Source organism: Charadrius vociferus, unplaced genomic scaffold, assembly GCF_000708025.1.
Source record: "Charadrius vociferus isolate BGI_N301 unplaced genomic scaffold, ASM70802v2 scaffold90, whole genome shotgun sequence".
In the NCBI taxonomy this organism is placed as follows: Eukaryota; Metazoa; Chordata; class Aves; order Charadriiformes; family Charadriidae; genus Charadrius; species Charadrius vociferus.
In genome coordinates, this window is record NW_009647222.1 from 7,062,276 (window position 1) to 7,078,487 (window position 16,212).

Consider the following 16,212-nt stretch of genomic DNA (forward strand, 5'->3'; position numbering starts at 1 on the left):
TAGCTTTTAGGGAAAAGCTGAATGATTTGGATTAGTTTCTGTTTTAGACTGTTTTATTTGGATAACATAGCAAATGGCACAAACCACTTTCATCCTAAGTTTGGTCACTCTCTTTTTGAGAAAGTTTGTTTTAATCAGTTTTTCATGGCCATTTTCTGCCATCTGGTCTGGAATGTATTACAGGCAAGAACTCCTACAGAATGAGTTAAATGAGAGATGTGCCACCCTAATACTTAATTTCTACTCCCTGCCTCCTTTTTTTTTTTTTTTTCTCTCTAGCAGTGATGCTTTTTTAGTTTCTAATTTGAAAGAGTAAATAGTGAAAGCACAGTGATTTTCAAGATACATGGAGCAGTTTGGTAGGTTAAAGCTGATCCGCTGGAATTTTTCATCTCTGTTTCATCATTTTTCCACAATAGCTGGTTTGTTGGAAGAGGAAACGGAAACCTGCCAAAAGCTGTCATTCTGCTGAGAGAGAACCAAATGGTTCTTCTGGAAGATAAAGCAGGATGGAGAAAATCAAGCTGTCAGTATGTCTAGTGCAATTTAACAGGGCAGAGAATAATGTGGTTCTTACGAGGGAAAAATTTGCCCAGAATGAATTAAAAGTAGAATTTGAACCTACGTGTTTTATTTCAGTAGCAATGAAAAAATTACAGTAGTTGCAAGTGACTCTGAGAATAGAGGGAGATGGAATAATAGATTATACAGCTTTTATTTACCTTATTTATTTTATTTATGTAGCCAATTCCTGGCACGTGGGACATAGGGAGAATTTTCCTAGTATACTGGCTGAAAAACCCTTAGCAAAATTCTCTCTTTAGCTTTGATTTCTTAGGTAATATGTACTTCACTAACAGCAGCCACTAATCTTCCATCAAACACACAAATAGCAGTGCAGATGCTTAAAAGTTTTATGCGACTGAAATCTGAGGATTTGTGGAACGAAAATGAGAAAATAACTTCTTCCCTTATGCTTGTAATAAGCTAGTCTTATGTACTAGATTTCTTGGTAAGTTACGATTTAGCTGTGAATGCTCAAGAAATATAAATAGGAGCTTTCTAATACAAATTAATTCTTTTTAAGTTACATGGGAGCTTTATTTAAAAGAGCATTGTATATTTAGAAACGTAAAACTGGTAACATAACTTTTTAAATTGTGAGTTTGAGTATTGTGATCCTAGAATATTATTCTTCATCGTCATCGGTTTTCAAACATGACAAAGATTTTTTTTTTTTAAATGAGGTTTCTATGTGGAGGGTATGGGCTGCTAATCTATCACATTTATATCAGAAAATATATCATGCTGTGAAGTTTCAGAATGTTGCTGTGGAAGAAAGTTGAGGTTTTTTTCATGATTCAGGGCAGCAAATTAGAATGCGGCTGCTTGAGTCTTGCAGGAACTTTCCCAAAGGAAATGAAATTTGGGAAGATGACAAGCAGGATATTTTAAGTGCAAGATTGTACGCTTGTGGAAGTTGAAAGCATGTGAAAGCATATAGCAATATACTCAGCATAAATGTAAAAATAAAGTAAAAAAAACTGTTGACAGTGCACAGATTGTGCTGTAAAGGGTATTATGCAATACTCTGTCCCCTCCTGCTAGAGTGGGGAATACATTACTGTGATCCTTCAAAGGGAGGCACTTACTTGCTGTCCTTCCTCCCTGACATAACAACTTGGTACAGCCTGAGCAAGACCAGTACTCTGCCCTTCCCCAGCCTTTGGTGGCCTTGCCCTGTTTATTTTTTTTTCCCTGCAGGCGATATCTGGAGCATGAAGTTTACTCCCAGTTTCAGGAACCCATCAGGAAAGCAAAACACTGCCCTTGGCGGGCTCAGCTCAGTAAGCCCGTGTGCGTGCTGTACCCGTGTGTGATCACAAACCTTTTACCAGCGTGGGGACTTGCAGCAGCAAAGTGTTCAGGTCTTTGCTTTCAATTCCCTTGTAAGATCCCAAACTGACTTGTACGGACATCACTGAGACCCGCGTTGGTTGTTCCCAGCTAGTAAAGCTACACAGCCTCAAGACAGGTCCACTGGCAGCCTCCCTGTGCTGGCCTGGGCTCCCAGTTGTAGTCCCACGGACAGCTTGTGACAGTGGCAAAATGTGGCTTGTTCCTCATCTCTCTTGCCCTGCCCCAGTGCACTTCTCTTACCTGATGTGCACTGGAGACACAGCTACACCAGTAAACAGAGGGGGCTAGTGGCTGATCCATGGCTTCAAAGCCGAGCAGCACAGCCTGGCTTATGAGGACGTTGATTGAGTCCCTGGAGCATATTTGCCTTGGAGAGAGCTAGTTGGAGCACCTGGACCAGAGCCAAAGGGTGAGCTGACATCATTGAGCTATGGGAGCAATCAGGACTCCAGCACTTCTGCTGGCTTTGAGGTCCTTTTTAATTTAACAGGGACAATAAATTTCTCAGCGCTACTACAGCACTGTCCCCCCAGCAGTTATAAGGTATGGCTGTACAAAACTGTCGTCCTGAAAACAGATACTTGCACAAGTTCTTAGTGTTCGCTTGGGTAGGAGAATTTTTAGAACAAGGCTTAGACACTGAAAATGGGGTGGCTGCACTCAGTTACCTGTACATTTGGCTTTGTATGTCTCAATTTGTGCAGGTCTGAACCATCCAGTCTTACAAACTGAGATCACTGAGTTTGGAACTGTGTTGGGTGGGGTTTGAGAGCTGGAGCTTGGGCTTCCTGAGCTGGAAAGGAGAAATAGTTTAAAGTAAGTGTTGGGAGTAAACTGATCTCTGCATCTGGGCTGAGCAAGAAATTTTTTCTCTGTGTCACTGGTGTGAACTGTGGGTCTGCTCATAGATTTTGCAGTACAAGCCAGAGATGGCTTTTTAAGATCATCTCTGAGCTTTTGTTATAGCAAATATTGTCATAGTTTAGAGGCAAGAGGCCACTGGTGATGTCCCTGTTTTCTTCTGCTTTCTTTTGAACGTCTGACAGTTGTAGCATTTGATTCTTTATTACAGGTTTTACGTTAGTTCCAGGACATTAGGAAGCATTTCAGGGCTGCTGTAAGCTCCTAAAGAGCTTTCTGAAATCAGCATCTCTTACAGTGCTGACGCTGCAGGATTTCCAACAGGCTCTTTGCTCTGCCTCTTCTCCATTCCTCCTTGGGTTCCCTTCTGGCGTCTCAGCTCTGCCGGAACGTCTGCAGCGTGTCCCTGACCCAGCCACTGTAAACCCAGGTGATCCCTCCGGTCCTTTGTGCCTGCGCCTTTGTTTCCTTGTCTGTTGGGGAAATCTGTACGTGGTGCTACATACAAATGAGTTGATCATGAACAATTGAAGTCAGATTGTGCTGAAAAAGATATCGCTGTTGGGCTATCCCAGGAGACCTGGAGGTTGGCGTGCTGTAGCTGAACTAGGTCATGCATCTGCCCTGCGTGTACCTAGAACTCCAGCACTTGGGACCGCAGAGAATGGCATTGAGAAGAATAAACCAGACAACTAGCTGGCGCGTATTGGCTGAACTATTCTTGCCAACTGGCTTTCTGAAAGGAAATTCATTAGGCACGCTAGTATGGCCTCGTGCAAATTTTTTATGCTTTTGACTCCACTCTCCTAGGTCCATGAAGCTGGAAATGAAACTGGGTACGGCTGCTGGAACAGAACACACGGGACTTTTCTGCCAGAGCAGGGTGCTAAGTTTGTTTTTTTTTTTTCTCACTTCATGCTCCAGCACAGTTGCTGCCATCCCTCATTTCTCCCGGTACATTAAGCATCCAAAGTTCAGGAATGCAAATGATTATGCTGGATGAATCATCTCCATCGCCTTGTGCATCCAGATAATACCATTGTCTTTAGTTGGGTGTTCACAGTGTGCTTCTTGAATAATGCAGTGTACTGGTGGTTTCTGAAACTTTAAATATCTGGCATATGATATCATAAAGACTGACCTATATATTCATTTGATGAAAGTTAGTGTAAATCTGTTGATATCAGGGGAACTGTGCTGGTTTCAAGCATCAAGACAGGACCTTAATGATCATAGTTTTACTCCATTTCAAGGCATATTAAAAATAGAGGAATCCTTTAAAATGCAACATTCCTCAGCTTGTTTGTCTTAATATAAAAAAAGCAGATGTGGGAGGAGACAGAAGAAATGGCCTGATTTTTATAGCAAGCAAGACCAGTCTGAAGAGGACTTGGTATTACAAGCAAAGTGCTAGATCTGCTGCAGCATGTAAGGTTCTTGACTCCAGCTTGGTAAGGCAAAGCAGCACTGTGGCTTATTAGAGTAGCAGATTAAGGAAGGGAAATTTTGGCCTGGAGACAAATTCAGATAAAACTATGTTGCTTGCTAAAAAATGTATTTGTTTTCCAAATCATTATCTGGGTAAAGCCTCTGGATAAAAATCTCAGCAATAGCTTCCGGGTGTTGCACATCACCGTACAAACTATTCTGGCCCCTGTCTGTGAAACAAAAGGCTGAATTTCACCGCTCTTACCGTTTGATAGCTGCTTTGGGAATATGTGTACTGAGCTGCTAGGGACGTAAAGGTCTAGCAGCCAAAGCAACCGATCACTGAATGATCCTCCCGGCATTTGGAAACCTTCTGGGAGTGTAACCGCTTCCTCAAGTGGGAGTTTACGGCCGTGACTGTTGTTTGTCCCCCTGTGATTCACGGCCAACCTCAGGTTCTTCAGAGCTGCTGACAGCTTTGACATTTACAGCTACTTTCAAACCTACAATTTGGCCTTATCAAATGGATGTCCTTAAGGTATTCTGTTTTCCTGTCTTTGAGTTGTGCTGTAGCCTGGAGACCATACCTTCCTTCTCACTCCAAAATACCCTTTGGCCTGGTTGTTACATCCAAATCTAAAGGTTTTTTACTGGTAATGTGTTACTGTTGCTTCAGGGAGACAAGCCACTAATGGATAGCTTTTGTTCCTCTTTGATTATTCAGTAATACTTTAAAATAATGGCTTAATCTGTGTTCACATCTTTGGTGTTTATTGTAATCACATAAAGTATTTGGAAGTTATTTAGTATTAATGTGATTATCACAAGTCCTTTGATAGAATTTCTACTGTAGTTCAGTATTAATTACTCCGAACATTAAAGAAAAGGAGCTTATTTTTTGTGCTGCCTGAATCTGAAAGAAATCTTGATTCTGTAGGAGATGGCAACTTGCATTCCTTAGTCATTTGAATGTGAACATCTGTAAAACCTGATGTTCTTTGTGTTTCAGAGAGAAAAGGTAGCCCAAAGAAGTACCAAACCAGGAGTTTAAAGTTTGTCCATAGTTTCACATACAGCACTTATTGGGAAGGTGCTTACCATTGCCTCTGCAACCCATGTAATATCAGTGGGTCGTCTCAATCTAACTCCTGTTGTGGTTAAGTTTTGGTACCTTCATGAAGGGAATTGGTACAAAGACCCAAGTCAAATAAAAAGAAAGGAAGCTAGGGCTAGACGTAGGGAGTTTTGCTGACTAAAACTTCCAGATAATATAGTTTAGGTTGTCCCTGAGCAATTCACAAAATCAGGCTGAATAGTTTCAGCTGAACAACATAGAACTTGGTTCAGGAAACTGCCCAAGGCACGTGTCATACTTTGTGTGAGAGGTGGTAGTCTCCTCAGTCACTGAAGCTGTGGTAGGTCCAAGTTCCATTCTGTTTGAGGAGACTTTAGCCTCTGTTTCTCATCTAGTAGGAGGCAGTCCTAACCATCAGCAAGGGGAATGCTGGGATGGTGTCATCAGTGTCATCTGCTGATACTGTTTCAGTCTGTCTGACTAAACAGGGAGGGCCTGAATGTCGGTTGACTCCACCACCAGTTTAGATGGTCACTCTTTTATTGTTTTCCTCTCTGATTTAATGAGTGTTTTATGTCCAGTAAAATTAGCTTTAATAGGAGGGATTGAAAGACCCTGTCGTGGGTTGACCCTGGCTGGACACCAGGTGCCCACCAAAGCCGCTCTATCACTGCCCTCCTCAGCTGGACAGGGGAGAGAAAATACATCGAAAGGCTCGTCGGTTGAGATAAGGACAGGGAGATCACCCACCAATTACTGTCATGGGAAAAACAGACTTGACTTGGGGAAATTACTTTCGGTTTAATTACCAATCACATCAGAGTAGGATAATGAGAAATAAAACCTAAATCCTAAAACTCCTTCCCCCTGACACCTCTCTTCTTCTGGGGCTCAACTTCAGTCCCAAATTCTCTACCTCCTCCCCTGCAGCGACACAGGGGGACAGGGAATGGGGGTTGTATTCAGTGCTTCATACTCTGTCTCTGCCTCTCCTTCCTCCTCACACTCTTCCCCTGCTCCAGCATGGGGTCCTTCCCACAGGAGACGGTCCTTCACTGAGTCCTTCCCATGGGCTGCAGTTCTTTATGAGCTGCTCTAGCATGGGTCCTTTCCACAGCGTGCAGTCCTTCAGGAACGGACTGCTCTGGCATGGGTCCCCCATGGGGTCACAAGTCCTGCCAGCAAACCTGCTCCATCGTGGGGTCGGCCATGTGCTGCAGGTGGATATCTGCACCACCGTTAATCTCCACAGGCTGCAGGGGGACAGCCTGCCTCACCATAGTCTTCACCATGGACTGCAGGGCCATCTCTGCTCTGGTGCCTGGAGCACCTCCTCCCCCTCCTTCTTCACTAACCTTGGTGTCTGCAGAGTTGTTTCTCTCATATATTGTCACTCTTTCTCCCAACTGCTGTTGTGCCTGCAGTTTTTTTCTCCCCGTCTTAACTATGTTATTCCAGAGACACTATCACCATCACTGATGGGCTCAGCCTTGGCCAGTGGCAGGTCCATCTTGGAGCTGGCTGGCATTGGCTCTGTTGGACATAGGGGAAGCTTCTAGCAGCTTCTCACAGAAGCCACCCCTGTACTTCCCCCACTCCCAAGACCTTCCCATGCAAACCCAATACAGACACCTTTTTCACTCATTGATGAAATTCGAGACTGCATTGCCCAGGTGAATATCCTGCCAATGATGTTTTCTGGAGTGAAGCTCTATCCTGCTTTGACAGTTTGTCGTTATTGACTGCCCAGAGATAGGGAACAAAACAGAGAAGGGTTTTCTTGCCTGGTATTTCAGAATGTGAGAAGGTGGGACCACATCTGAATTATGATGCATTATATAAAACAAGAGGTGTAGCACCTCTAGATGCGTGCCACGGGAAGAACACCAACTACAGTTACAAAACTGCTCCTAAATAATATAGTATCAATGCCACTGACCCTCCTCTGGCATTTGGAAATGAACAGAAATAGTGAGTTGAATGTTTTGCTCCACTTTCCTCAGCCAGTACAGCCATTGAGGGTGTACCGAGCCATACTCGGTCACATGCATTGCCTTTCAAAAAGTATTACCTTAGTCCTAGCAAATAGCACTTATTTCCTGCTACCTTAAAAGAAAAGAGTTTTGTTTTTACTCCTTTTACACTGTATCTCCCTTGAATGAAGTTAACAAGGGGAAAAAAGGTGAAGGAACTCCAGCACTTTCACAGGTATCAAAACAGTTGAAGAGATGAGCACAAGCTGCAGCATGTTTCAGCTATCCGTACTGTTTTGGGGTTTTTTTGATCAAGAGTGTTCTAGATATAGTAATTTAAACTGAGTACAGGCTGTACTTACAGTTGAGGAGAAACCTTAGCAGTTTAATAGTGTTGAAAAGATTTTAGCAGAATTCTTAGCATTAATCACCATACAGCTCGGAAAATATATCTGGGTGATTCACTCAAAATAGTGGACTCTCCTAAGGGTACCATACTGGAAACACAGTGCTAGGACCATCTATCAAGCCTTAAGAAAAGGTAAAAGGAAGTTGACATCACTAAAGGGCAAAGAAAAGGGAGATTAATGGAGACAGGGAAACATCCTACCGAAAGCTGAAGTTGTTTCCAAAGGAAATGGAATTTATTATAAGCTCTGGCTGATTAAATATTTTATCTATGTGGCAGGCAGAAAAAGCTCTAAAAAGAATTAACTAGAGGAATAAAAACCTAATGCTACATCCTCCTTCCAGCAACATCACAGGCCAAAAAAAGAGTGAAACCCACCCACTCCCCACCTGCCAAAATGCATGTATGGTCAATTGCTGACCGGGTATAAAAGAAGTCAGAGAAGACACAGAGAGGCAGTATGAATTACTTGCATCTGCGTTCACTGTGGAAGAAACTGAGGACGGTCCCTCTGCCTGTGGGGAGACTCAGCAGACTGAAACTGAGGTAATTCTTAGAGAATTTATGGTACAGATACAAGACGGATGTGAGCGTATTGGCAGGACTGGACTCGCCCATGAGTGCTGAGAGATCGGTAGTGTATATTTCCTCACTTGAGGAACCTTGGTTTTTGTCTCTCTTTTTCCATCTTTTTAGCCTCACGTTTGGCTTCTGCTAATCTAACAGCTCCAGAGCAATTTATCACCTCTTCTGCTTCTACTCAGGTGGCCACTAATTCATTGTTTAGTTGCAATTGTCCTAGGGATGCCAGAACAGGTGAGGTTGTCCAGGGGGAGCAGCTAATAGAGGAAATACAGAGATCTTCTTTTTCACGTTTTAGAGTTGTGTGAATTGATTTTACCCCATTTAAAATATTGTAAATCCACCACATATTCCTACGAGCTCTGAACAACTGTTTTAATTATCAAGCTTTTAGTTTACAATGTTGTTTAATAGGGATCTGCGATGACCTCAGAGAATCACCAGTGATAAATGTACTATAGTTTAAAAAAGATGCTACCCTAGTTACAGTTGTTGTCATAATGCCCATCAAAGCACCTGCTGTTTTAGATCATTTCAGTCTACACTTTTGTAGCACAGAGTGTCTTTAAAAAGAACGCACATTTAATTCAAACGTTGCTGTTTTCTCTCTGTGTCCAGTTCTCTTTGGAAAAAAGCTCTGAGAGGGTGGAGAGAGGATATAGTTGAATGTCACCTTCACTGACACTTGCAAATTATTAATATGCTAAGGAGGTCATGAGCTTAAAGAGAAAACTCAAAAGACTTAGCAAGCAGTCAAGTATACCAGTCAGAAAGTGTTCTCTGCTATAAATAGGTCTTTCATGGCTGTAAACATGTGGTGTGTTTTATATTTGGGTTACAAAGCATAGAAGGCAAGCGTGAACAGACAGGAGAGCATGATATTAGCTTTCTGCTTGCTGCAGTGCTATTGGGGGCAGTGATAGACTTGTGTCTGGACAATAGTTGGGTAAAAGATCTAGAAGCACAGGAGGTACTGCACTGTTCTGTTCCGGTTTGGTTGCTGCCCCAAAGACACAGCCCTAAGACACACTGTCCTAGGGAACCCGCGTTCATCAAAAGTAAATCTCGTGAAGACTACATCTGGGCTTTGTTGCGGTTCTTCTTCCCATTAAAACCTGAGAAAATGTGTGATCTGGTTACATTTCTTCTTACAGGCTGGCTCTGGCATGCAGTCTGGTGAAATTAAATGCTAAAGATATCAGGCTTAGTCCTGTAACTTTTTTTCTAGCTGCTTTCATTGGTTCTCTTATTTTCTTGTCCTCCAGACTTTCAGCTGTAAGAGCTGTGAAGCATTCAGAAGATTTAGAAATACTAGGCAGCAATTGCATTTTGACAATACAAGTAGTGTACAGCCATGCTGCTCTGCCTATCCTTTTACATTATTTCCACTTGTGTGTGACTTTAGCAGCCACAATCTTCAAAGGCTCAAACTAAGATGAACAGCTCCTCTTTTGAAAGCGAAGATTCAAGCTGTCAGATAACAGAAAGGATTGATGTTTAGCTGTGCTGGTTTTGGAAAGAGTAGCTATTAAAAGCACATTCTAATTTGAGTTGGCAGAATAAGGATCACACACAGTCCCAAAATACCAGTGAACACTGATTTTAATGTTTCATTGCTTTGGTGTATAGGATAGCTCTGTTTTCCATTGAAAAACAGAGAGTCAGCTTTCCCTTGGCACTATATATAGTATTCCCAGGGTGACAGTGCAAGAGCAGTAATGGGTGGAGGTTTAAAAAAACCCGTAATAAATACTGAATTCAGTCAGAAGGGGAGCCTGCCTCTTCATGGGGATTAGAGCCTCCTTCTGCAATATCTAACTGGACTTTGAGTGCATCAAATTGTTCTGAAGGTCATGTGCTAAGGACAGCCTGCCATTAAGAAACAGGCTGGTGGAGAAAGATGTAGTCTGCAGTCACTGTGAAAAGAGTGTGTTTCCTTGCTTTTGGGTCTTTGGAGCTGATGGTGGGAGTAACCAGAATCCCCGACCTGGAAAACGCCATTGAAAAGGTGTATAAAAAGGAGAATCAGGCTAATTTGTTTGTCTTTCATCTTTGGGACCAGAGACGAGAGGAACGGACAGGTTCTTAGAGGCTGAAAGCTCCTGTTCATAAGAAAGAGGAGGCAGTGTGGGGTCTCAGCAGGCTGCAGGCTGTGCCTAAGGGACCAGCTGGAGTGAGTTTTGGAGGCAGTCGTACCCTGAGAGGAGGGAGCATCTCTGCTGAGAGTCTGAGTGGAAGATTTGCTGTCTTTGGGTCCATAAAGGGCAGTCAGGTGAGGGAGGGAGGAAGGCAAAAGGAACGGAAAAGATGGGAATAGCATCACCATGTCCATGCCACTGGGTGACCACAGTGCCTGTGGAAGGACCTGCAGTGAAAACAGGGGAGAAACCCTCCAGCTGAACCTGGTTGAAATATGATTAGACAAAGCACTGGGGATCTACTACAGGAGTAAAAGCCTCCTGCATTGATGGAGAATGTTTGGCATCTGTAATTTTACTTGATCGTGTCACTTCATACCTTTTCTAATCACTCTGAAGTGCATTGTGGACCTGGTTTTGGTTTTTGTGGTTTTTTGTTTGGTTGGTTTTGTTTTGTTTTGTTTGTTTGTTTTTTTATCTGAAGCTGCAAACATACTTCTAGTGAGATCAGAGTTAGTTTTGCCATTGACTTTAATGGGATTATAATTGAATCTTAGTTCAGGTGGCTATCCTTAGGCTAAGTAAACGGTGGCTTGCATAGTTGGGGAAGCTGGGATAAAACAAGAAAGAGGGTCAATTTATGGTCCTTCCAGTGCTCGTTTCTGGCTCCCTGTGTCGACAATTAGAGTAGCCTGCCTTGCACCTAATGCATCCTAAAAGTGCCTGTGTGGAGAATGAGCACACGGAAATTAGCACGCTGTTAATTCAGACACAGTCTGTGTTTTAGCAACATTGGCTACACAAGCCCCAAAGGGGCAGATAATAAAGAAGTGCATGATATGAACGAGAGCACAGGGCATTAAGGAGAGCAGCACTGTTTGAAAGCATAAAAGCACTCTGAGAAATTAGTGCAGTAAAACTCCTCTGTCACTGCAGTGGAGGTTCAGATGTGTGGCTGCAAGCTGACTTGGTGTGACCCCAGCTGTAAGCGTATTCCAACAGCTGCAGTGAATTGCTAAATCATTCTTGGCTAATGCTGACATCAAATTATCTAAATAATTCTTGTAAGGTTATCCTTTGCCATTGGGACAAATACATAAGTCTTTTTGTGCCTTCTGCTCTATTCCCTTGAGCTCTATTTTTCTGAATTTTAAAATAATATACTAGTTCTTTGGCATCCAAGCTGTTCCTCATTACTTATTTTTTTTTTTTTTTTATAAGTCAACTTGTGATTAATCCAGAATGCTGAACTTGTGACTTTGCAGATGCCAACACAGTAAATAACTGGGATATTGTCACAGGCATGAGATAGTGACTCTCTGGGGAGATCAAAAAGAGACCAAGATGCGAGGAAATGCTGCCATTATTATCTGCAAGCGGGTTAGCTCAATGTCACTGCAGCACGTTCTTTGTGGTTACAGGAATTCATCTCTTAGTACCAGAGAGCAGTCCTGTCCCTGAATATCTGCTAAAGAACATCAAGAAGAACATTAAAACCAGATTAAAACCAAAAAGCGAAACACTAAATGCTCTTAAGCCTCTGGTTGTACTGTCATGACAATGTACTGTGGCCGTTTTCTCTTGGATGCATCGTTCTCTCTGGAAAAGCAGAGCAGAGCATTTGGGGGAACCCTACAGCTGGTATCAAGGAAATGATTTCTCTGATATGTGTGCAGCTGTGCCTATGCGTGTCTGTTGAAAGCTGTGCTTTTTAAATTGATCTGTCGCATGGACCTGACAGCAAAAATGTGTTGCTGCTGATTTTATTTGCTCGCTGTCCCTTAATGAAAGTAGCAGAAGCAAAGCGCCCGTGCGGAATGCGCCGTGATCCGCTTTCACCAGCGTTCACGGTCATCGGTGCCTCTCCGGGCTGCCGTGAAGCTGCTGGGATGCATGACTGCAAATCACTGAGCAGCTCGCCTAGTCTTCAGGTGCTCCTCGGGGCTCGGGAGACTCCAGATCCGATTTTATCTAAATGCTGGCAAGCCGCCATGCATTTGTGTGAGTTTGCAGAAGGTCAGAGGATGACCCTGAAAGCAGTTTCTTGCACAAAGCTGAGCTGGGGAGATAATGTCACCCGAGATGCACTCTTGCAGGAGGGGCTGGATCATTTGATGCAGTTTTTTTGAAGCCTGGTGAGTGGGGAGGAGCTACACAGCTTCTGGGCTGTGCCACTGAGAGTACCGAATGTTCAAAGCATGTCAGGTAGGGGCAAGCACTAGCCAGGAACCGGGGGCTCCTCATTCAAAGAAGACTGGGTGAGGATCGGCATGAGGGAAGGTGCTTGTGCCCACGTGGATGCGAGGACTGCACCAGGCTGATGTCGTCCCATGCCAGGACAAGCAGGAAAAAAACATATTGTCGTGCTCACATGTGCACTACAGAGCTGGTCAGCTGCAGAGGAAAAGATCTGGTCTCTCAGTCAGGCATGGAGTAGCCTTCTCTCCGTCTGCTGGGATGGATGCGGTATGGTAGCCTCAAAGCCACTGCTGGAATGGGGTTGGCTGCAGGACTCCCTGTTTGGGTTGGGAGTTAAAGGAAAATACACTTGAGCTTCTAGTACCATTCCTAGAAACTTGCTGATGCACAGCCTTTGTCCCCAGATTTCTTAGCCTCTAACCAGCCTGTGAAATGTCACAAAGCTGCACAGGGCTCCTACTTTTACAAACGGGGAACAGAAAATTTCAGTTGCTCCTAGTATCTCCCCTCGTGAGGAGCGCAAGATGGGCAGCAGCTTTTTTGGCTGTGTTATGACACCAGACCAGCCGTAATCACCATGTTTTATGTTTTTTCATGGGCTCCTGGCCACCTGTATAATGTCCATCTGTTGAACTGGGCTTGGTGCCTACTGACACTGCCATCCAGATCGTTTGAACGAGGCATGGGTTTCCAGGAGATGACGATGTTCCTGAAGGACAGTTTGCAATAGCATGACAAAAGCTGTCCTGTCTGAGGGAAGTCCCTCCCGTGCACTGCTCTCATGGCAGCACCATTCACTTCTCCTTACCTTTAAGGCATTTGGGAAGGTTCATCTAGAAGAAATATAAATGAGTTGTGGCAATGATAGCAAAGGAATATTCAAAGACAGTCCCTGGCCCTCTGTGACTGTGTCTGAGCAATTTTAATGCATTCGTCTTAAAGCTACACGATGCTTTTCTGTGAATGGTAAATTTGCTGAAAAATGCAGTTTTAGAACAACCACATCTATTTGCCACCTGAAGTGAAGTTTGTTAACTAGTTGTAAATGGGAAGGGATGTAGTGAAACCAACTTCCAGGAGTGACAGAGGACCTGTCTCTGCCTTCCCCTCAGCCAAGGTGCAGGAACCCCATCGCGTCAAGCTGCGTGCTCAAGTTGCCCTTACTGTGAAAAGAAGTCTGAACCCACATCTCCCACCTCCCAGTGGATGTTCCAAATTATGGGGAAGGTGATTAAGTCCAAAAGCCTGCTGCAGGTCTTATTCTACTTTTCAAAAGCATTGAGGGTTATTAGAACAGGGTTTGGGTACCAAGGCTCTGAGCACCTAGGTGAATAGTGGAAGTATTAAGCTAGGGATTTTGTTTGTTTGTTTGTTTTTTGTTATCCTCAGTGACTGTGTCCTGATGGAAATGGAACAAGTTTGACAGGATGGACCCAACTTCTATACATGATAATCTGACAGGTTGTCCTGCTACTCCTTAGGAAGAGAGGATGGTAAAGCCCATTTTGGGGAACACTTTAATACATTAAAGGTCTGACAGTAGTGAAGTGAGAGGGCCCATATGAGACGGGACAGACAGACAATGAATTTCTGCCAGGGCACCTTGGTCTTGGCTGGCCTACTATATTCAGCTGTCTTGCCTACTTCTAAAGAAAAGAATGTCAAATGCAATAAGTTATGAAATTATTTTTATTGTTTTGTTTTGTATGTTCAGGTTGAATTGATTTCTTGCTTGGAAGACAGTGGCTTTGTCTACATTAGCAAACAGCACCGTGCAGTAGGAGCAGATCTGCAGAGCAAAACAGTAGTGAAGACCCAGGCAGATTTCAGGGGGTTTGCTTCAAAGCAGCTTTATTATAGAAAATTTTGAAAGAAACTTGTAGCAAACCAGGAGACCAAATATTGCACGTTGAAAATGTCAACGAAGCCTTTCAACTTATTAGGAATATTTCAAGTTTTCTGCCAAAACAGAGACTTCAAAAAACCTGGCACATGTTCATAAGACATTTCAATGCTGCTGAAGCTATATTTTTTTGTTGGCAATTGTTTCAGCTGAAATGTTACCTGGTGCTTCTTGAGGTCATCTGGCATCATACTTAAACCTGTGTATCTTGCTACGTGTGTGATTCTTGCTGTAGTTTCGGAGAGGTCTATACACAAAACTGATCTCTTCATAACCCATTAAAAAAAGGTATTCTTATCGCTGTCTCTGCCTGCACCAGAGAAAGGAAAAATATCCAGTGCTGCGGTCTCAAGTTTTTTGCTCTGACTCCTCTGCTGCGTGACTATGAAATCAGTCGTGACACATTTGCTTTAGCTGCAGGAAACAGAGAGAGAGGAGGCGGCAAAAAGGGCAAGAATGGGCACTTGGAAGCTGAGAAAAAAGTAGGGATCGCGTGCGGGAGAGCAACCCAGCTGCCATGAAAGGAGTGCACGTGAGGCTTGTGCAGAAACAGCTTTCAATGCAGTAAACTTTGCCTGCGTGCTGGAGTCCCTAGATCCTGTCCCGTGGTGAAGGCGGAGAGGACTTACTGGTGCTCTGAAGATTATGTGGACTCTGGAAAGCAAGCAGATTATCGAGAGTAATTCATAGTGACTTTCTTCTGCAAAGGTACCCTCCAATGCGGTCAACACCCCAGAACAGCAAGCATTACTGTTACTTTGCAAGCTTGTGATTTAGGTATTGGATTTTGCCCCGGTCTCTGGCGGACCTCCGTATCAGTTACATCAAAAGATGCAAATTTGGGATACTTTAATATTTTACTGAAATGTGATTTGTTTAGTGTCACACCTTGGGACAGGTCAAATATCAGCGCAGGTTTTGGTGTGTGTGAATGGCGTAGGATTTCCTGCCAGATGTCTCATTCATCTTGGCATATCCAGAAGTATATGGCAAGGAGAGGTTGTTACATAGTCTTGACAGGATACTGGGTTTGGAGTAGTAGATAAGTCTAACATCAGGGATAAAGACATCAGCAAATAGCTATTGGCAATTTAACAAATTGTAACCTGATGTAGTTTTTATATCAAGAGGTGAGAAGACTATCATATTAGAGAAATAATCTGTACATATGCATTGCCCTCCTCATAGTTGCCAACTAGTCTCTTCTTTAACTTGCATGCTACAAATACCACCAGCTTTTAAACCTACTCAGTATGTAAATCATAGAATAGAATCATAGAATTGCTGAGGTTGGAAGGGACCTTTAAGATCATCAAGTCCAACCATTAACCTACCCTGACAAAACCACTTCTAAACCATGTCCCCAAGTACCACATCTACCCTTTTTTTAAAGACCTCCAGGGATGGCGAATCCACCACCTCCCTGGGCAGCCTATTCCAATGTTTAATAACCCTTTCAGTGATTTATTTTTTTTTCCTAATATCTAATCTAAACCTTGTTTGACTTAGCTTGAACCCATTTCCTCTCGTCCTAATCACTTGTCACCAGGGAGAAGAGGTCAGCCCCCACCTCTCTACAACCTCCTTTCAGGTAGTTGTAGAGAGTGATAAGGTCTCCCCTCAGCCTCCTCTTCTCCAGGGTAAACAAGCCCAGTTCCCTCAGTTGTTACTCATAAGACTTGTCCTCCAGACCCCTCACCAGCTTTGTAGCCCTTCTCTGGACA

The 16,212-nt window shown here is 43.4% G+C and overlaps 1 protein-coding gene across 1 annotated transcript in view; it reads left to right on the forward strand.

Annotated features, from left to right (window-relative positions):
• Positions 1-16,212, forward strand: part of ST8SIA1 (ST8 alpha-N-acetyl-neuraminide alpha-2,8-sialyltransferase 1) — a 113,352-nt gene that overhangs the window by 95,527 nt on the left and 1,613 nt on the right. The window lies entirely within an intron of this gene.